The sequence below is a fragment of the Mobula hypostoma genome, chromosome 13 (assembly GCF_963921235.1).
Source record: "Mobula hypostoma chromosome 13, sMobHyp1.1, whole genome shotgun sequence".
Classification (NCBI taxonomy): domain Eukaryota; kingdom Metazoa; phylum Chordata; class Chondrichthyes; order Myliobatiformes; family Myliobatidae; genus Mobula; species Mobula hypostoma.
In genome coordinates this window covers 29,759,583-29,782,439 of record NC_086109.1, presented here as the reverse complement: position 1 = coordinate 29,782,439, position 22,857 = coordinate 29,759,583, and the positions used below count along the sequence as shown (strand labels likewise).

At 39.2% G+C, this 22,857-nt stretch overlaps 1 long non-coding RNA gene across 1 annotated transcript in view; it reads right to left on the bottom strand.

Moving 5' to 3' along the window:
- Positions 1 to 644: 644 nt before the first annotated feature.
- The window catches only part of LOC134355931 (uncharacterized), a 46,665-nt gene continuing 24,452 nt past the window's right edge, over positions 645 to 22,857 (bottom strand). Inside the window, exons 2-3 of the long non-coding RNA XR_010020223.1 lie at positions 2,142 to 2,265; positions 645 to 1,117 (exon numbers count right to left, since the gene is read on the bottom strand). This is a non-coding gene — a long non-coding RNA (uncharacterized LOC134355931). The remainder of the gene's footprint in view (positions 1,118 to 2,141; positions 2,266 to 22,857) is intronic.

The following is a 22,857-nucleotide window of genomic DNA, read 5'->3' as shown; positions in this document are numbered from 1 at the left end:
TGGCAAGAATCCCAGAAGTGTCTAGTTTCATGCAGATGTGCGAATATACAGCTGGCAGGTGACTGAGTTCACTTCTGTTTTTGTTTTGAAGGGTTGTTGAGGCTGTATGTGATGGTGAATACACCATTTGGTGAAGTGTTAATATATAATCTCAACTGGGGTGATGGCAAGATACTTAGAACATTCGGTCCCCAGAGGAGTAGATAAGCTGGCATTCCGAGGAGACAATGCCCTTAACTGCGCACTGATGATGGCTTCTCAATTGGAGCTGAAAAGTCATGCAAACATTTTGATCAACCAAACTTCCAAATGCTTAGAACTGGTTTGATGTCACGGTGTTTGCCAAGCTTGGCAATTAACTTGCCGACATTTCATCACCAGTTGAAGTGATGTTCTCAGTACACAGTTGTTGGACGTCACCTCAATTGGTGATGAAACGTCTACAAGCTAATGACCAAGCTCGGTGAATGCCACAACATCAGATACCTCAACCAGAGCTACCAATATTCACCACCATCCCAAACTAAGAACTGGTCTCATTTCTAACTATGGTGAGGATGAAATTTGACCAACATTTTCTTTTGTTTCTTAATTATCAACCACAGCGAACTAGATTTAAGTCAACATTGTGTGAAAATCCGGCAGGATTGTGACATTCTCTGACTATCCAATAGTTTGGGAAAATAAGTCTTGCACTCACACAAAAAGTTCAAAGTACGAAGTATGTATACTGTATACCAGCTTGAGATTTACCTTCTTGCAGGCAGCTTGAAAACAAAGAAACACAATACAGTTCATGGGAAACCCCTCATTACAAAGACAGTCAGACATCCAATGCGTGAAAACGAAAGAACTAATTGTGGAAATAATTTAAAAAGCAAACAAATATTCCACAAAACGTGAAACGTAGGTCCCCAAAAGTAAGTCCACAGCCGTGAAGCCAGTTCAGTGCTACAGGCCACAGTCATGGAGAAAGGTTCAGTGTTGAGGAGCAATTTTCATGTAAAGCTCCAGAAAGCTGTAATGCTAAACACCATGAGAATAGTCCAAAAGGTCCTTGCAATTGAGAAATGAGTGTGTTTGGCTATGTTCGTACCTCAGGTTTTACCACCTTGAGCTGTGAAAATGAAAAATATAATAATAATAATTATAATAACTGAGTTAGAGAGCACTTTTCATACAAATGATGTATTGTAGTCAAATTTGTTTTACAATAGGATTAAGTGAAAACATTAAAAAAAGACAAAATTATGTTGGTCAAAGGCAAGTTTAAATAAAAAGGGTAGTAGAGTTTTAGAGGGCTGTGGGACAAAAGCAGGCGGATGTGACTAGCTTGCAGGGCAATACAGTTAGTATGGACAAGTTGGGTTGAAGGGCCTACTTCCTTGTTGTAATTCTTGATTTTTTTGTTTTCCAATAAGTATTTCTAGCATTTTCTTTTTTTTAAATTTAACTTTATATAAACCATATAATTTTCTTGCATAAACCTAGGAACTGCACTGGAGAAGCATATTAAGCCCAAATGGCTAAACTTTCTTAATTTATACTTGTATTTCATATTTAAATTTAAAAGTTGTATGTTTAAACCAATAAAGGCCTCAATATGCTTGAGAATCAAAGAGGAGATTGATAGATGAAAAATGCTTATGACACTCACTAAAATTAAATTGCCTTTAAATAAAATTTGGCATTCAAAAGACACAGTTCTGTGGTCACTACTATAAAATCAGTGGGAATATTAAATGCGTACATTATTATGAATAAGCATTTAAAGAAAAGTTGAGTAGTTCCATTGTCAGTCCTAAGTAGTCAGGAACTTGATTTTCATAAATTCCACTGCCCCAGTTTATTTATATAATCTCTTGGATGGAACATATCCTAAGAGAATGTAAATTATTGATTCTGTCAGCTGTTCAAGAGCTCCTTGTCATCACCAATTAACATTTTCTTACAGATTGCATTTCTCATTTTATGAAAATATAAAGCTGAATATAATAAACCCAAAACAACGTTGCAAAAGGTCAAAATTTTAAACAGAGGTGACATTCATCCATTGCTATTATAGAAACATAGAAACATGGAAAACCTACAGCACAATACAGGCCCTTCAGCCCACAAAGCTGTGCCAAACATGTCCTTACCTTAGAAATTATCTAGGGTTACCCATAGCCCTTTATTTTTCTGAGCTCCATGTACCCTATCGTATCCGCCTCCACCACCGTCGCCGGCAGCCTGTTCCACGCACTCACTACTCTCTGCATAAAACTTAATTTAAAAATTAGTTATAACTTAAATATAGTACCTTTTGCAAAAAGCTAGCAAATTTCATCAGCCAACTCTTAAATACATAACATTAAAATCAGTATTGAGAGCAATTGCATGTTCTCTAGTTAATTAAGCAATCTCTAAATTATAGTTTATCATATATATATACACATAAAGGTTTTGAATTTTTACTTAAGTGTGTATATTTCCTATTACAGTATTGTTAAACAGCAGCTTTTACAATACGACAGAATTTCAATGACTAGATGCAGTGTGTATATGATATGAAAACTGTGGAAGTAAGCGATCTATTGATTACTTAAGGCAATCTTATCTCATAAAATCTCATAAAAATGACACATTTCACGGTGTAATAGTTAGATATATCACTTATTTGTATCGCTGAAGTTTACCAGCATAGGTCATCAGTTCTTGCAATGAAAGAGATGAATCTAAGGAACAATTGCTAATTTCATGGATTATTAATTTAGATGTGGTTTAACACAGAGGATCTAAACTTTCTCACTCCAACTTTACACATGTGGAAATGATACGAAAACAGTGATGCCAAATTATCATAATAATATCCCTTTGTTGCCTGGAGAGATAGATTACTTCGTTTGGTGTTAGATGCAGGACCTTTTTGCATTCAATACTGGCTTCACCTCAAAGGTTTGTTTGAACGCGATAGATTTTGTTGCCAAGTTTATTGCACTGCAGAATCCGTACTCCCAAGAAAACTGCAAATATACGTTTGTTTAACTGCCGAAAATATCACCTAAATGATCAAAATATACAAAATGTAAAGACATCAATTATAATAATGGACTACATTTGCCCAGCTACACACTCCTAATTATGTGCTTAAAGATTCTACATCAGGGTTTCTCAACCGGGGTTCCGTGGAACCCTTGGCTTCCGTGAGAGGTCACGAGGGATTGTGATTAAAAAAGAATTGTTTTTTGAACTTCACGCGACACACGATGATAACACTCATGGTGGGCAGTGACTGAGCTGACCTGTTAGAAATCCTGTCAGAGGTCTCTCAGCCCTCTATGGCAGTGCACAGTTGGACCATGGTTATTTGTTTTGAGTCCATTCTCAGTTTTTAATGTGAGATAGGGGAGGCCATTGATAATTAGTGAGTGTTGTATTGCACACAGGAATGGTAGGCTGGTGAGGAGCGCTGTATTGCACGGAGGGGAGGATGGTAGGCTGATAACTGGTGAGTGCTGTATCGTACAGAGGGGAAGATGATAGGCTGATAATTGGCGAGCGCTGTATTGCACGAAGGGGAGGACGGTAGACTGATAATTGGTGAGCGCTGCATTGTACAGAGGGGAGGACAGTAAGTTGACAAGTGGTGAGCGCTGTATTGCATGAAGGGGAGGACGGTAAGTTGATAATTGGTGAGTGCTGTATTGCACGAAGGGGAGGACGGTAAGTTGATAATTGGTGAGTGCTGTATTGCACAGAGGGGAGGACGGTAGGCTGACAATTGGTGAGCGTTGTATTGCACAGGCGATGGCATTAAGCTGTTGAGAAGTGGGAAGGATGTTTTCCAAGCATTGAATGCAAGCCCCACTTTGGGCTGTGTGTCAGTCTCTCCCTCCCAAATAATCTCCCCCAACTTCCCTTTATGCACTGCTGAGTGACTTATGGGAACAAACAAACTTTACCGTTGTATTAGAAAATTGGACGCATTTTTTTGTTTTATGTACTGTCCAGTGTGGCGATTTTTGAAGAGGAGCTATGAGATGGAAGAGGAGGAGGTTGATAATGAAGAATTAAAATCTTCTGAGTCATTTCACTGCACTAGTACAACAGTGGACACAAAAAGTCTGTCTTTTTTTTACAAAGCTATAAAAGTTTATTTATACAACAAATGCACAAAGTACAAACTTTAAATATTTACAAGATGGTGAATAAGTTCAAATTAAATTATGATTACTACTGTCTATAAAACAGTCAATTCCCAGGGGGGAGGAGGGCACTGCTCCCAGAAATCCCCTACTGTACCCACTGTGACTGAATGCTCCTTCTCTTAGATCAGCAGAGCATGAACGTATCTTCGCAAGAGGGGCAGGCTGTCAGCGCTGGCAGAGCCCTTGACTGTCTGCCGCCTAGACCCGTGAATGGCCATCTTGGCCAGGCCGAGGAGCAAGCCTATCAGTAGATCCTCCTCACCACCCACACCCTTCAGAACTGGGTGCCCGTATATGAGGAGTGCGAGGCAGGAGAGCAACCAGGACCTGAGCAGCAGCCTCTTCAGGTACTCAAACAGGGGCTGCAACCTCTCACTCCATAAAAGCATGGTACACTGACTTCTCCTGGCCACAGAATAGACAGGTGGATGGGTGTCAGTGAACCTGCTTAAAAACCTGTTGCATGGTATTATGCTAAACAACACCTTCCACCCCAGGTCCCCAATGTACAGGGGAAAGACCCCTGCATAAAGAGATCTCCACTGGGGACCTCTTCCATTTGATGGTAAAACAGATTGCCAAGGCAAGTCTGGTTGGCAGACGAAGGCAAGGAAGTGAAGGGTGTACAAGAACAGCCCGTACAAGAAGTGCTTTGGAGTGTCATGGGAGGACATGGTAGGCATCCTGGCAAGACAGCTCACGTCGTGTGAGACTCTCTCCCGCGTGGTATCCCAAGGGCTGGGTCCAACGAGTGGTGCAGGAATCCCTCCATTTCCCCGAACCCCCCTCGACATCCACAGTGAAAGGATGGAGACCAGTCCTCCTCGCATCTAGAGCACAGTCCCCCACCGGTGCCTGAGCACCCTGTCTGGGTCAGACGAGACCCCATACCCTCAACAGCTCTCAGTTAAAGTGAGGCCGTTCCCTCAAAGCAGCGTGGCTGATGCTGTCTGCTGGAAGCCACATGCCCCCCTGCAGGTAGTGTCCCTGGTGGAGAAAGCACGTCACCAGTGCATGCGATCTATGAGGGTGGTCACTGTAGAGGTATCTTTGAGGAGTCCTGAGGCAGAAGGCCACCAGCTGTGTGTACACACACCAGTGACAGGTCACCCTTTGCAATCAAAAGACTCCAGACCACAGCAGAGATCCATTGCCTCCTGTTGCCCCAGAAGAAGCTCACTAACCTTTTCTGGGATCTGGAGACAAAGGCAGTGGGTGGGACTAAAGTAACCAACTAGTACTATATCTTTACAATGAAAGCTACTTATCAATGGGCTTTTCATGGACTGGTGATCCAAGTTGTCCCATTCCATTGTAACACACACAAAATGATGGAGGAACTCAGCAGGCCCGGCAGCATCTATGGAAAAGAGTACAGTTGACGTTTCGGGCCAAAACCCAGTTTCAGCCTGAAATGTCGACTGTACTCTTTTCCATAGATGCTACCTGACCTGTTGAGTTCCTCCAGCATTTTGAGAGTGTTGCTCGGGTTTCCAGCATCTGCAGATTTTCTCGTGTTTGCTATATCATTGTACCTAGCCTGTGGCAAAGAACTTACAAATGCAGAAATGGCTCCAGCAAAATTGAAAAGACCCTTAACTACAAACCACAGCCATGTGACACGTAAAAGTGCTGGTTCTTTTAAACGACTCTTTGAATCTCAAATGAAACAGATTAAGGCTTCTGAAAATAATGTTACAGTCAGTAAAAAGACTCAGGAAGCAAGTTATTTAGTAGCTTTAAGAACTGTTCACTCGAAAATGTCTAAAAGACTGTGAATACCTGGACAAAGAGCACATCAATCTCCTGCTACAAACAGAAATCTGTTGACTTAGCAGAGGAAGAATTCTCAACAGGGTGTTCGAGTTGAAAGGTGAATTGCAGGAGTACTTTCAAGAAAATAGTAAGTCAGATTTTGCTGAATTCTTTGAAGATGAAGAATGGTTGCACAAACTAGCCTACTTAACAGACAATTTTCATCATATGAACTAGTTGAACAGATCTCTGTAAGGCCCTGGAGAAAACCTTTTGACTTCAAGTGACAAGATTCTTGAACTTGAAAAGAAACTGAATCTTTGGAAAAATTATGCTGCAAAAGGAAATCTTGAAATGTTTCCACTGCTGTTTGGGCTTGAGAGTAAGGAAGGATATCAGAAAGTCTCGAGTTTTATTGAAAACCACCTGGAAGAACTGTAGAACAAAATTGAGAAGTATTTTTCCTCTCTTTCAATACACTGTATGACTGGATGAGGGGCCCTTTTCTGAATCTTCTCTCAAACTCAAGTTCTCAGGCTGAACAGAAGAGGAAGACCTTCATGAGCTACACTCTGATCATGTAGTCGAGATTTACTGACCTGCTCCTGGATAAGTTCTGATTTTCTGTGAAAGAAGAGTAACCTGCCATTCGTAAGAAAGCAATGAACATCTTGCTGCAGTTTTCAACTTCTTATATGTCTGAGGAACCTTTTTTTTGTTGAAAAGCAAGGATAGAAATCATCTCATTTCAGCTGAAGGTGAAATCCGTGTGTGCTTATTTCAAGTTCAACCCAGAATTGAGAAATTTATTATGTTTACCTTATGAGTTTTTAAAATTTATGAAAGAGAAAGAAAGAATAATATAAAGAAAGGTAAGCTAAACTTAACTACGTTTTTTTTTCAAGGAAGGTTGGCTAAAAATTCATTCTTTACTCAAAAGAGCATTGACAATTAATTTTGGATTATTGTATCTACAACATAATGATCATGCTAATGTACAGTGAGCTGTAGATAAAATAATTTTTATGTAGTGGTTCCCTGAGACCTGAAAATTATTTCAAGGGTTCCTCCAGGGTGAAAGGGTTGAGAAAGGCTGTTCTATATTATTATTTACTCATCCATATGTTCAGTAAGGGACTCATTAATGCTCTGTCATACTTATGTTTAAATTGATTTCCAAGGTAGACTATCTGCTGAGTGGACATGGGAAATTTGAAAACAATCGGATTTCCATGGTTGAAGCGTAGCAATAATTCTTCTCTGTAATTACTCACAATGTCATGGCAACTACTGTATATTTACTGACAGAGAACACTTTAGGCTATTGACATTATAAAAACCTCTCATTGATTACCCGTCAATGAAGTGCATTAGGCCTGGCAGGAAATCCCCTTGGTACTGTCAAGGACATGACAGTGCACTTGTAACAAATGAAACTCTTAAATGTACTGAGAAGCTGGCATGGATTGCCTTTAGTTCAAGCTGTATATGACAGAAGTTAAAACACTTTTCATTGCCAGAAATATTTTAGTGTATATTTGAGTTCTGTATGTGTTGGCTATTTTGTATTTTTGTGTTATCTACTACAATTTGTTGTTTCATGGCCATAGTTTGAATAATTATCAGCATTCAGATACGTCTTCTCATAATCTTTGTCTCTGGAAACCTACTCCCTAAAATCACAAACTGAAACCTTAAGTGCTAGAAATCAAAAAAAAACAGTGGTACTTCTACAAATACAAAACAGGCCAGTTAGCAGCTGACGTTCGAGACTCGAACAATACATTTGGTAGATTTCGCTAGAATGCAGCAGCTTTGCCAAAACTTTAAAACTAATCATAGAATTGAAATAATCAAATAGAAAATGCCTTTCTCTAATTTTGCGATGTGTATCAAATGTAGCTTTTAACAATCCCATTTGGAAGTATGACAAAGAAGACTTGTTGATGAGCTTGTTGGGAGAAGTTGACTAGCCATGGTCACAATACTAATCTCAACATCAAATTTTAAGTGAGGGGGTACAGGATTGTTCATTCAAGTACAGATCATACTATAAATTTCAGAAATTATTGTTTATTTCTCCATTATCCAAACAAATATGTGGAGGCTACTACAATCCATAGTTAATATACTTAGAACTGGCACCTGATGATTTTTCTGTCTTGTATTTACTGCACTCAAAAGGTAAATTGCATTGCAATTTTCAGTACTTTCATTCTGTAATTGCTAATAATGAGTTTTTACCAGAATATACAAATTTCAAAGAATTATTTTCATTCTCTGTACATGTGTCCTGTGTCCTGTGTCTCCGAGTACTGTGTCCAGTTCTGGTCGCCTCACTATAGGAAGGATGTGGAAGTATTGGAAAGGGTACAGAGGAGATTTACCAGGATGCTGCCTGGTTTAGAGAGTATGGATTATGATCAGAGATTAAGGGAGCTAGGGCTTTACTCTTTGGAGAGAAGGAGGATGAGAGGAGACATGATAGAGATGTACAAGATAATAAGAGGAATAGATAAAGTGGATAGCCAGCGCCTCTTCCCCAGGGCACCACAGCTCAATACAAGGGGACATGGCTTTAAGGTGATGGGTGGGAAATTCAAGGGGGATATTAGAGGAAGGTTTTTTACTCAGAGAGTGGTTGGTGCGTGGAATGCACTGCCTGAGTCAGTGGTGGAGGCAGATACACTCGTGAAGTTTAAGAGACTACTAGACAGATATATGGAGGAATTTAAGGTGGGGGGGGGGGTTTGAGGGTCAGCACAACATTATGGGCCGAAGGGCCTGTACTGTGCTGTACTATTCTATGTTCTATGTTCTTGGTTAAAGGATAATGAATATTATTTTCTCCTGTACATACAATGAGTTATCATCCATAGGCAAAAATGAAATCTTTAACAAGAAACTATATTGAGGCTGAACTTTTGAAGCAACCCATGGGCGATACAGAAGGAACACCTCATCCATTTGTGACCAAAGGTTTAATTCTTGGCGCACACCAAAAGTCCAATCTGTTTGCCAGATGTGTAATGGGCTTTGTCAGAATTTCGTTGAAGCCACATAATGGGTCTCACACCCACAGAAAATCTGAACCGTGGCTTCTAGCCAAGGCTGGAGAGTCTGACTCACTGACACTAGCCTTCAGGCAACACACCTTAGTGCAATCTCTTTTCGAAAACACTACACAATGTCCTAAATCTGCAGCATTCAGAATGTCCCTGGTTAGGAAATCCCTGTTCATAGCCAACGACATTCCTTTTGGAGTTATGTTACTGTGTTATATCTAGTATCCAATATCTATGCTAAGTAAACTGAAACATATAAAAATGACTGCACATGAATGAGAAAAACAAAATGATGTGATTAAAATTGATAGGGTACTGAATTGATACTACATTATAATGATGGAAGATTTACAAAGACCGTTGGCCAGCATTCAAATCCAGAATCTCTAGTGAATTCTGACAGTAAAATAACAAAATCTGTAGTTAAGAGCTTTTCTTGTCAGGCAATTAGAAAGGAATATAAAAATGCAGTTTGCTGCAGGCAAATAATTACGATTAAATGTCTTCGCAGAAGAAAATGAGAAACAGATGTCTGGTGATTAAGGACAACCAAAGAGATGACAGTTTACTAGAGCCAGACACAATATTTAATACAGATTTTAAGTCATCAGATGATAGAAAGCTTCTGCTACCAGAAAATTAAAAGTGGCACCTTGGTAGAATCAAAATCATTCACCCGTAATTGTTTACTATTGGCTTTTTCCAGAGAAATGGAGAATATGTATACACCAGAACAATTTGACATTGTAAGGTGCATTTTTTATTTCTACAGAAGGTAAGTGTGTAAAAAAAAATTAATAAATTTCTAAATCAGGATAATCTCAAAATCACAGCACAGAGGCTTCATTAATAATTGTTATATCATTAAAGAAATAATGCAAACCACGCAGGAAACAAAACAAATTTAGAAGAGGTAAAAAAAATAGGATCAATATTTTATTCAGTCACAGAAATTCATGTTACCACTGAGATAGAGCAAAATTAATTTTAGGGATAAATCATAATGGATGTTTTTGACTTAATGGTGCCATTCCAATTTGGATTGTAAGCAACTGTCAAAACAAAGACTATAAGCTAAATTAAATATTTACCTTTAATATGATTTACAGATTCATCTGAAAGAAGACCTTGAAGCACATGACGATCTGTAACAACTTATTTTAGTGCAACCTTATTGAATCCCCTACTATCGACATCCTAGGGGTTATCATTGACAGGAAACTGAACTGGTCTAGCTGTATAAACACTGCGGCTACCAGAGCAAGTCAAATGCTAGGAAATCTGTGGTGTGTAACTTACCTCCTGACTCCACAAAGCCTGTCCACCATCCACGAGGCTCAGGTCGGGAGCGTAATGGGATATTCGCCACTCACCTGGATGAGTGCAGTTCCATCAACACGCAAGAAGCTTGACACCTTCCAGTACAAGGCAGCCCACTGATTGGTACCCCTTCCACAAGCATCCAATCCCTCCACCATCGATGAACAGTTGCAGCAGTGTGTGCTATCTACAACATGCGCTACTACAACACACCAAAGTTCCTAAGGTAGCACCTTCCAGACCCATGACCATCTAGAAGGATGAGAACACCAGATACCTGGGAACACCACCACTTGGAAATCCCCCTCCAAGTCACTCTCCATCCTGACTTGGAAACATATTGCCACTCCTTCTTTGTCATTGGGTCAAAATCATGGAATTCCCTCCCTAACAGTACTGTGGGTGTACCTACACTTTAGGGGCTGCAGCGGTTCGAGAAGGCAGCTCATCACCACCTTCTCAAGGGCAGCTAGGGTTGGGCAGTAAATGCTGGCTTCGCTGGCAAAGCCCACATCCCATAAATGAATAAATAAAAAGAAGTCACAGCCATATAGATTATTCATTATGGAAATGAGAATTAGCTTGCAAAATATAATTCTACATTACAACTATCATAGATTCCACTTTGCAGAAAGAAAAAAAACTCTTCAGAAGCTGTCCCAAAAGTCTGAGGGTGGTGTGCTCCTTCTACTTACTGCAAAGGGCTTCTTGTACTCCTGATGCATCGGATAGACATTCCCAGTACCATTCCAAATATTTGTTCTCTGCTTTGACTGGTCATTGGCCAGAGATTTCCAGTATTTAGGAAGTATGGAGGTCTTAAGCTTATCCTTAATCTCTTCCTCTGTCGGCTAGCAACCTCCTTGCATGGCAGAACTTGCAACAGACTGTTTTTTTTAGTCTTGTGAATGGCGTGCAAACAACATGACCTAGGCAATGGAGCTGACTAAATTGAACTGTCCTCCAAAAGGACCACTACCTTGTCTTTGGGTTTGGAGGCTTGTGTGGCTCAATAACCTGGAGAACAATGTTGGCTGGAGTCAGGGTTTTATGCTTTGCCTCTTGATAGGGTCACCCATGCCAAACAGGTCAAAGGGTGGAGCCAGACTAAGAGTGGTCCACTGGCCCTCCAGGTTTGGAGGTTTAACTTGGGGCTAACAACCCTGACTGGTCAAACAAAACTGTTATGGAAACCCACAAGATGAAAGCCCTCGACCTTCAATGAAGAATCCTTCTACATCCAAGTGTGACAATATTCCTGAGTTTCTACCCAGGACTTACAAGACTGACAGTAGTGAAAACCAAGAGGATGCTACTGGCATGATGAAGGAAGCCCGGAACAGTGCTGGACAAACAGAGATGGAGGACTTCCATTGCTGCCCTAAATGCCAGTAAGTAATGAAGTTGAACTGTGGCCTCAGTTTTGGAGATGAGGGGACTGTTGTTATTTTGTTGGAGCATTGAAGGTGACATTGGATGTCAATGTATATCGTTGCTGAGAAGTTGTTCCCCAGGTATAAGAAGCGGTTCATGTTTTCCAGGGTTTTATTATGAACCGTTGTTGTCAGGAGGCACTGTTAAACAATGGGGCAGAGTGGTAGAGGACCTTGCGACTGTCGACTGTAAAACCCATTGTAGCACAGGAACAGCCCCTTTGGTCTACAGTGCCTGTGTCAAACAAGGTGCAAAATGTAATCATCTCCCTGCACCTGACCCATATCCCTGCCTCCCTGCATATTTGTGTGTTTATCTAATAGCCTCCTATATGCCACTATCATTTCTGCTTCCATCACTCCCCCGGCACTCTTTTCAAGACACCTACCACTCTCTGTGTACAAAAACTTGGCTAGCGCATCTCCTTTAAACTTTCCCCTCTCACCTTAAATGCATGTTCTATATTATTTGACATTTCTACCCTGGGAAAAAGAATCTGACTGTCTACCAAGTCCATGCTTCTTGTAAGTTTATAAATTTCAATCAGGTCTTCCTTCAGCCTCCGACACGCCAAAGAAAATGATCTAAATTAGTCCTGTCGAAGATTAGCTTCACTCAAGCGATAAGATCGTTGGAGGTGAGGTGAATTGAAGCACTATGACACGAAAGACTGAAGGAGATTTGGGGCAATGATACAGCCTGCTTTTACACAAGTCTTGATGCAATCTCAACCCAAAACATCGATAATTCCTTCCCTTCCCCACCCCCCACAGAGTGCTGCTCAACCCATCAGAGTATTTGTTGCTCTATATTCCAAGACTTGCAGTCTCATGTTTCTCCATTGACACTAGTCTTCAATGTTATTGGCTCTGTTTTTGACTTGGATCTGATCACAACTTTTTCTAATACTGTTGACTGAGGAATGAATATTGGCCAAAGCAACACCAAATATTCTTTAACTGAATGCATGGGATAACTTTGCCATCAATGACCTCAAGTCTGGCTGCAGAAGAGGAGGGTTGGGCATAGGACTAGTAACCCCATCCTATAAAAACCCTGTGGTACAAAAATGCCAGCAGAAGCTCCAAAGTCCTCATCCCTGGGAGAAAAAGGATTTTCAATTGGCTTTACCTTGAAAGAAAACTGGCCTGGGACAGAGGACTAGCAAGCTGCTGTTGGTGGCCTATATCCCAGTTGGACTGATGGGCTTAAAAAGAAGAAAGTGCACGGGATCCATCCAAGACTGAAAGTAGAATCTCAGCTTATGTCTAAAATCTAACACGTCAGTACAAAATGTTGCTTGGGTTGGATGCCTGAGCATTTGACCTGCAACATAAAGTTGTAACATTTGGATGCAGAGACAAAAGTATCTGCATTGCCAGTAAACCAGTCTTGTAATTGGACTGTCTTACTGAAATCAGTAAAAAGGTAAACAAAATACTGCCTAGTGTTTGATTCCTTTGCTACTCACTTTTTAACTTTGAAAATATGCAAAACTTCATGATGCATATGGCTGAAGTAAGTTTTGTTTTGAAGATTCAGCCACTGGGAAACTGCACTGGACAGGTCTGTTGGAGTAGGTTCTAGAATGGATGACATTTTCTCTTTACCTCATGACTTCCATTGATATTTAAAAAATACAAGCTATGAGTGTGCTTTCTCCACAGATGGCTGCAGCATGTTGTAACCACAATATTTTGATACCTGCATGTTTTGTATTCACACACTTGAGGCTATCTGGGTAACTGAAAAAAATGTGTGAACATAAAGGTGGCTGCTGGCAGATATAGTTTAAAAATGTGTCACCTCCTCCCCTTATTTTCATTTTTCTTTATAACACCCTTTACTTGTGACTGTGATTTAGAATCAGATTAGTTTTGTGTTAGCAGACCATAATAGGTAAAATAAAACCACAATAGTTACTATGAAATAAATTTCATCAACTTCCTCATTGTAAATGGGCTCCTGGTTTTGGACATCTGGTCAAAATGTAGCATTTACCTAATGCACAATTAATGGGTGAAATCCAATTCAATGGCACGTTGACCATAGTCAATGATGACCCCATTAACATTCATAAGAATTTTTGACCTTTCACCTGGTGGTAACAAAGCTTAATTACTAATTTGGTTTTATAAGGCAACATGTTTGCTGGTGTTGATTTATTTATCTAATTGTTCTTTTTCAAATATTGATATTAGTATTCAGCTTATTTTTATTTATTTGTCACATGTATATCAAAACATTTAGTGAGATGCACCACTTACATCAATAAACAGCACACTTCGAGGATTTTGCATGTGGCAGCCTACAACTATCGCCAGGCTTCCAGTGTCAACCTAGCATACCCACAACCCACTAACCTTATCCCTAACGATATGCCTTTGGAATATGGGAGGAAGCCGGAGCACCTGGAGGAAATTGGTGTGGTCATAGGAGAATGTATGAACTCCTTACAGACTGTAGCCAGAATTGAACCCAGATCAGTGATCACTGGCACTGTACAGCCTTGCACTAACTGCTACTACCTTATTATGCCAGTATAATTATTGTGACAATAAGTCAAAAAACAGTAAGACTCCCAGGCAGATCAAACAAAAACCTTTTCAATGAAATCTGAAAAATTAAAAAGTTGAATCATTAAATCGAAGCTTCTCTTATCCTTTGGAATAAGTGTGCAAGGTATACAAATTTCTTATTTTTTTGCCTGGATTTAAATTAATAATGCCATGGAGTGAAACAAACTGCATCCTTTGGATTAGGTAAACACCTTAGGAACTTAATGAAAATTAGGTTCCACCAGAGATAAACATAACTATCAGGATGGGATGAATCTCTTGAAAAGAGATGTCAAATAGTGATATAATGTAAGGTGACGGGATGACATAATAGAGGCCATTAAAGTTAGGATGGCCTAATAGGTTAGATTTACCACAGTACATAATTATCTATTTAAATGTTTATTTTGCTTTTATATCATCTCAATGTGTACTTAAGAATGTATAAATAATTGTAGTTTTATACATATAAAAAAATGGAAAAGGTTATATGTGTGAAAAAAGTACATGATAATTGTGAACTCCTTATCCAAATAAAAATAAAATTAAAAAAAAAATAAAATAAAAAAAAAGTTAGGAACACTTGCCACAGAGGACATACTTCCACATGGAAGAGGGAGCAAAACTCAAGGCCATCAATAGTGTTGCCAACAGTAGCATCTCTTGAGATAATTAAGAAATGATAAAGCTAGTAATTGGGAGTTGTTCTGATAAGGAAAGGCAAGGAGATATTCAAGCAGAACAGGAACCTACTGAATTTTTGGGTCAAATGCCACTTTATAGTCTATGCAATGCTATGTATACCATGTGCACTAGATGAGCTAGAATGATAGATCATACTAATACCAGCATGTTCTGCAGATACATAAGTATCATGAGGTCTGAATGGGAATTATAAAAGAGAGAACGTGTACATAGTTAGTATAGAAAATAATCACAACCTGCTTTCACTCAACAGAGATAAAAGATAGATCAAAAATCTTTGCAGTGGGCAAGCTGACAGGCAAATTATAATGTTTGTCCTTTTTATAGCCCTTAAAATTCTACAAACAGAGAGATATTTCAGCTTGTCTGCAGAAAATTTACCTCCACAAAAAAATGTTGTCCAAAGAAGCTGCTATTTGACGCTCACATAACAAAATACGAACAATATTCCATTTATTTCAAATGATGTTAACTGAACTATATGTAAATATTCTGAAACAAAATACAAAACATACTTAACAAGAAAAATGGTCTCACATGTAGTGTAGCTCTCTGTGGGTGCAGAATTTCTGTTTGATACCCTGTCATCCTGAGCTTTAAAAAAATTACAATGGTGAAATTCAGAAGTTGATGCTTATGGTTTATAAACACAAAAATACCTTCTCCATTGGAAACTCATAAGGTGGCTAAGAATTTAGTAAGATGCTTTTGGCTTTTTTTCATTTCTGTGACAGAATAAGCTTGCCTTATATACACATTTCATAATTTACTGCTGTGAATTCATTAAATATGTTATTAATTTGCTGGTGCCAATAAAATTATTAGCTTGGAGATAATATTAGTCCCATATTTCCAGCTTGTTGTTCCTTGGGTATGGTTATCCTCACATTTGGATAATTCTATCGATGGGAAATCAGAGCAGAAAACACATTACTGCTCAATTCCAGATGATTTTCCCTCCTTTCAAAATGTGCAAACACTGATTCCACCAGTGCCTGAGATTTTGTAGTCCAGTTTTTATGAATGGCATAAGTATTTTATACAGCAACATAACATGAGTAGCATGCTAGAGCACAATAAAACCTATTGATAGCTCCAAGATCACAAGGTAGCTTATCCATCCATCATTCTCATTTCTTTAAGTTCAGGGGAAATAATATTTTACTTTCCCATGGTCAGACGTCCATTATGAAGGCACAGAACATGTCAGTTTTGACATTTGCATGAGTGCTATTTCAAAATTTAATTTCCGCTTATGTCCAGATGACAGTCTTCAGTTAAGTATTATAAGTGGCATTATCCTACAAGAAAATGAAAAAGTAATAAATGTTTCTAAGGAATTACACCATCACATAAGAATTTTGAAAACATTCCAAAGGACTAAGTAGATAGTAAACCCAGATGTGATTTACTATCTGTACTGTCTTCTTGCATCCAATTTTCTTTCCTTAAAAACTCTGTCAAATTCCAAATTCAAGTTCACAATCAAATTCAGAATTACTGTTGCCATAGGCAGACATGCACCAGGCATAAACACCGTGAAAATGAACTTTTTACTGCAGCAGCATGGTACATTACAAGATGAGGACAAATATAAATTAACATAAATTATACACATACACAAGATAAACAACTAAACAAGCATAACCACACATTCCTGTCAACTATTTGTAACTTCCTGGAAAATAATGAAGAAGTCATTTTCAGTTTAGAATTTATATGGACAGATTTTCCATTTTGCCTTCCATAATGAACATGAGATATGTCATTTTAATCTCATGCAAGCTTCTTTTAAAAATGTATGAACAAAAATCTCTAACAAGTTCATTTAAAAAGTAGGAAAATACTTGGCAAAGGAATACTTGCTTATAAGACCATTTTTTTTCTTGTTTGAAATTTCATCCCAATCAGAATTCTCAACTAATTGTGCCCCCTACTTCTGCTTCAGCAATGATCTTCTACTGACCACCAAAGGACACCTTGTTCTAACAAGCAGCTGGCCAGTACTAGGGTGTAGTTTAATGATCAGTTAGTCAGTTGGGAATTCTATAATGTCTGGAAGGAGTACGAGAACTCATTTACCTTTAATTTCATCATTTTTGTAAATTCCCAAGGGAAGCTGCAGGCCGGAGAACTATGAGCTTTGTCCTTTCAAGTGCAAATGGATGACTTGCAGTAAGAATAAAGTAATGAATTTAATGACTTTCTTTAAATGATGAATTAATTTCAGTGTACTGGATTACAAGAAGCTGCAGAGGATATAGACTCATGGGCATAACCTTCCCCACCATCAAGGATATATCTCAGGAAGGTGGCATCGATCCCTAATGATTCTCACCACACAGGATATGTCCTCTTCTCACTAAGACCAACGCGGAAGAGGTAGCCTTAGGTATGCCCAAACTCAATGATTCAGGAACTGCTTAAAGAACAAAGACATATGAAAAATGATCTGGAGTAGGCCATCTGGCCCGTCAAGTTTCTGTGCCATTCTACAAAATCATGGCTGATTTGGCCATGGACTTGGCTCCACCTACCTGTTTCCCCCCAAAACCTTTAATTCTATTGCTATGTAAAAATCTATCTAAATGTGTCTTAAATATATTTAATAAAGTATCCTCTACCACTTCCTTGGGTGGAGAATTCCACATATTCAGTACTCTGGGAAAGTTATTTTCTTCTCATCTCCATCAGAAACCTATTCCACTAAATTTTGAGGCTAAGTCCCCTAGACTTCGTTTCACTTATCAGCACAAGCTACTCCACTGCCTCTATCCTAATTATCCCTTTCATAATTTTATATGTTTCTATAAAATGCCTGTCTCATTCCTTTGAATTTCAATGAGTATAGGCCCAGACGACTCTACCTCTCCTCATAGGCCAACCCCCTGATCTCTGGAAACAAACCTGGTGAACGTCCTCTGCGCCACCTCCAAACCCAGAATGCCTTTCCTTAAGTAAACAGACCAGAACTGCACCAAGTACTTCAGAAGTGGCCTCAACGGTACCTTATAACTTTACAGCATAACTTCCTATTTTAAATTCAACCTTTTCAGCAATAAAGGCCAACATTCTATTTTAAACATGCAATAGTCTGCAGTTACTGGAAATCCAAAGCAAAATGCTGGAGGAACTCAGCAGATCAGGGCAGAGACCCTTCTTTAGGACTGTTTGCCTTGTAGATAACCTGCAAACCAACCTTTTGCAATTCATGCGCAAGCACTCCCAAGTCCCTCTGCACAAAAGCATGCTGCAATATTTCACCATCTAAATAATAATCTAATATTCTATTTTCCTTCCAGAATGTATGACCTTGCATTTATTAATACTGTATCCATCTGCCAGATCCTTGCCCACTCACTTAACCTATCTTGGTTTCTCTGAAGACTCTCCACATCCTCAGCACAATTTGCATCTCCACTCAATTTAGTGTCATCAGCAAACTTAAATATGTCACACTGAGCCTCTCTTCCACATCATTAATGTACATATATTGTAAACAACTGCAGTACTCCACTTACCACTGAACTGCCAACCAAGAAACATCCACTTATCCCAACTCTCTGCATTCTATTGGTAAATCAATCCTTTATTCATGCTAATGCATTACTCCAAGGGTTCCCAACCTTTTTTTGTGTCATGGATCAGTACCATTAAGTAAGAGGTCCATGGATCCCAGGCTGGGAGCCTTTGCATTACTCTAACTCCATGCATAATTATTTTATGGGTAAGTCTTTTATGTGGCACTTTATCAAATGCCTTCTGGAAATCTAAGCATACAACATGCGCCTGTTCCTCTCTACCCACTGCACTAATTATAACCTCAAAGAACTGCAGCAAGTTTGACAAGAAGGACATGTCCTTTTTGAATCCATCTTGTGTCTACCTGATGGAACCACATCTATCCAGGTATCTCACAAGTTCTTCCTTAATGATGGTTTCAAGCATTTCCCACCTTCAGATGTTAAGCCAGCTTGTCTATAGTTACCTGCCTTTTGCCAACATTCTCTTTTAAATAGTGGCCTGATGTTCACTCTCTTCTAGTCTGCCAGGACTTGCTCAGGACACAGAGAATTTTGATAAATTATCACAAACATAGCTACTATAATTCCTGGCATTTCTTTCTGTACCCTGGGATTCCTCCGATCAGGATCAGGGGACTTGGCTATCTTTGGTCTATTAGTTTGCTTATCACAACCACTTTAGTAACAGCAATTAAATGGAGGTCCCTACCAACCCCCCTCACCCTAATCGCATCCATAACATCTCTCTGACATTTTGGTCATGTCCTCCAACATGAAACAGAATAGTCATTCCACTTTATTCAATATTAATTCCCCTTACTCATTTTCCAAGGGACCAATTTTGACTTCCACCACATTTTTCTGCTTTATGTAATTATTAAAAAAACTTTTACCATCTGTTTTTATATTTTATTCTAGTTTACTTTCTTAATTTATCTTCCTTTTCCTTATTGCTTGCATATTCGTTTCTTGTTACTTTTTAAAGATTTCCCAATCTTAGAAAAAGATTGGGAAAATTTTGGCTACTATACTTGGCCACTTTGTGTACATAAGCTTTTAGTCTGATGCCATTTATTTCCTTAGTTATCCAAGGTGGGCACAGGGTCAATATTATCTGCAGAAAGTTGTAAACTTAGTCAACTCCATAATGAACACTCAGCATCCAGGACATCACCGGAGAGCGGTGCATCAAGAAGGCAGCATTCATCATTAAGGACCCCCATCACCAAGGTTACACACACTTCTCATTGCTACCATCAGGGAAGAGGTACAGGAGCCCAAGTGCATACACTCAACGATTCAGGAACAACTTCTTTCCCTCTGCCATTCGATTTCTGAATGGACATTGAACCCATGAGCTCTACCTCACTACTTTTTTTGCACAACTTATTTAACAATATATAATATAAATTAAAATATATATAATAAATTACACCCTCTATTTGTATCAGAAATTCAATCAGATTGCCAATTTTACCTGTCTCAGTGCACAGTACCATCTTTAAGATAGCATTTTCCTTTGAAGGTTCACTAACATGCTATTCAAGGAAGCCTTAGCCCTCTGCCATCAGATATCGGATTTCAAAAATATATTTATTTTTGTAATTTATAAGAATTTTATGACTTTGCACTATACCATTGCCGCAGAACAAGTTTCACATCATGTACGTCTGATTCAGACTTAGTGTGAAAACGGGTCGCTCCTTCAGATGTGTCCTGAATAGTGCAATGTGATCATAATTTAGAACAGGTAAAATATTTGCTTCAATTTTCCTTGTCACTTTCCTTGAAGAAGCACAAACCATATAGGGTCTTGAGAAATGTAGTAAAAATAAAGCCTTATTCAAATTAAAAATCGGAGTGTCACATTTGCCAAAATAGTTGGAAATCCATAATAAAGTTTTTTAAAGGTAGAATTTTTGCTAGAAGTGTATGAAAATATTGCATTTGTTGGTATTATTTTGCACCCTTCTTCAGAATTGGAAAGGAAGAGGGAAGATGCCAGAATAAAAAGGTGGGGGTGGTGGAGGGAGGAAGGACTAGCTAGAAGGTGATAGGTGAAGCCAAGTAGGCAGGAAAGGTAAGGAACTGGAGAAAAAGGAATCTGATTGGAGAGGAGTGTGGACCATGGGAGAAAGGGAAGAAGGAGGGTCACCGGGAGTGGGGGATTGGCAGATGAGGAGAAGAGGTAAAAAGGCCTGAGTGGGAAATACAAAAATGAGGAAGGGGGAGGTTAAAAAGGAGAAAGAAATGTTCATGCCATTAGGTTGGAGGCTACCCTAGACATGAGCTGTTGTTCCTCCATGTTGTTCCTTCATGAGCTGTTGTTCCTCAGCATGTCAAAAGAGGTGGCCATGGACCGACATGTCAGAACAGGAATGGGGATAGGAATTAAAATGATTGGCCACTGGGAATTCCGCTTTTGGCAGATGGAGTGTAGGTGCTTGACAAAGCAGTAGGCCGATTTACGTCAGGTCTCACCAGTGTAGAGGAGGCTGCATCGAGAGCACTGGCTGCAATGGATGGCCCCAACAGCTTCACAGGTGAACTTTGCTTCAGCTGGAAGGACTGTTTGGGGCCCTTAATAGAGGTAACAGAGGATGTGAATGGATAGGTGTCACATTTCTCTCACTTGCAGAATGATATTTATTGAAAGTTTATTTTTTGTGAATTGAGAAGTCTTTGAACAAAACGGGGATAACATGTATGCCATTCCTATCTACTTGCTGCAAGTAGAGTGACATTATTTGAAACCCAGTCCTGCAGATGGTAAAAGGGACAAGTACAACACTCTATATGTAGTCTGTGCAGAATTTGTGGGCTAATAGACGCTGCATCATTTAAAAAACACTAATGGCATTACTGTGTTCATTTTATCACAAATTAGGTGCTCAGACACATCTCTCAAATATTTAGATGCACAGTCTCTGCCATAAAGTTGTCCAACCATGGTTAACTGACTTTCAAGCAGGAATGAGAGGTATGTTATCACCAGCCAGAAAATCATGAGTACAATATTGCATCTTTGCACATTCAGGTAGAATACATATGATGCTTCAAAATGATAGGATAATACTTTTCTGTAAGATGCTCCAGGCATCCTCATTGCTGGATATTTGTAACCGAAAAGTTCCAGCAATACTTACTAGAGCAGCACTTTGGCAATATCACCATTAATTTTCTTTAATAACAATTTTATTTGGTGCTATCCATAAATAACATGCTGTTTACCCATCCACTGACTCACTGGACCTACTGTATATATTTGACCACAATCATTTAGTTGCTTTTCCAGATATGGATTCAACCACTCTACTGTGATTTGTTGCCATAAAAAGTCATTACACCAGGAGCACCTGGCTATTTAAGAAACACTTATCCTAAGCTGTGAAGGGATGCCCAATTTGTATAATTTCTCTGTGGCACCAAATAAAACAAAAATAACAGATGTTCATAGCAACACACAGAAAATGCTGGAGGAACTCTGCAGGTCAGGCAGCATCCATGGAAATGAACAGTCAACATTTTGGGCCAAGACCCATCTTCAGGACTGGAAAGGAAGAAGGAAGATGCCAGAATATAAAGGTGGGGTGGGGGGGCACTGGGGAAGGAGGATAGCTAGAAAGTGATCAGTGAAGCCAAGTGGATAGGAAAGGGAAAGGGCTGGTGAGGAGAGTGGACTATAGCAGAAAGGGAATGAGAAGGAGGACTAGGGGGAGGTGATAGGCAGGTGAGAAGAGGTAAGAGGCCCGAGTGTGGAATAGGAAAGGGGGAGGGAAATTTTTTTTTATCAGAAGGAGAAATCGATATTCATGGCATTGGGTTGGAGGCTCTCAGATGGTATATAAGATGCTCCTCCACCTCCCGAACAGAGGTTCTTTTTGTTTCTGAACTGTGGTTACCCACTTCGTCCTGGAGCTCTTCTGAGAACAAAATAATCATCAGCATTTAGATCATTCTCTGAGTGAGTATTCCATGGTATTTGCCCAGAAATACCTTGTGGCTGATAATATTTTTGTAATAAACTGGAGTTATCAATTTCTACTGCAAAGGTTTGTTCCAATAACTTTACCATTTATTTAGTATACTAATTGGGATGAATTTTCAGGCAAGTGTTTGAATCAGCCATATTGATATGAAGTCTAATTTTTGTTTAATTTAGGTATAATCACCTGGAATACTGCCTAGTATTTCACTTCAATATGTTAAATCTGTAGATAAATGGTTGGTATAAGCACTTCAAGATAAAATGTCGGTTTAGGTGTTAAAATTGGCAGAGAATGGGAAACAGCTGGTGCTGTTAAGG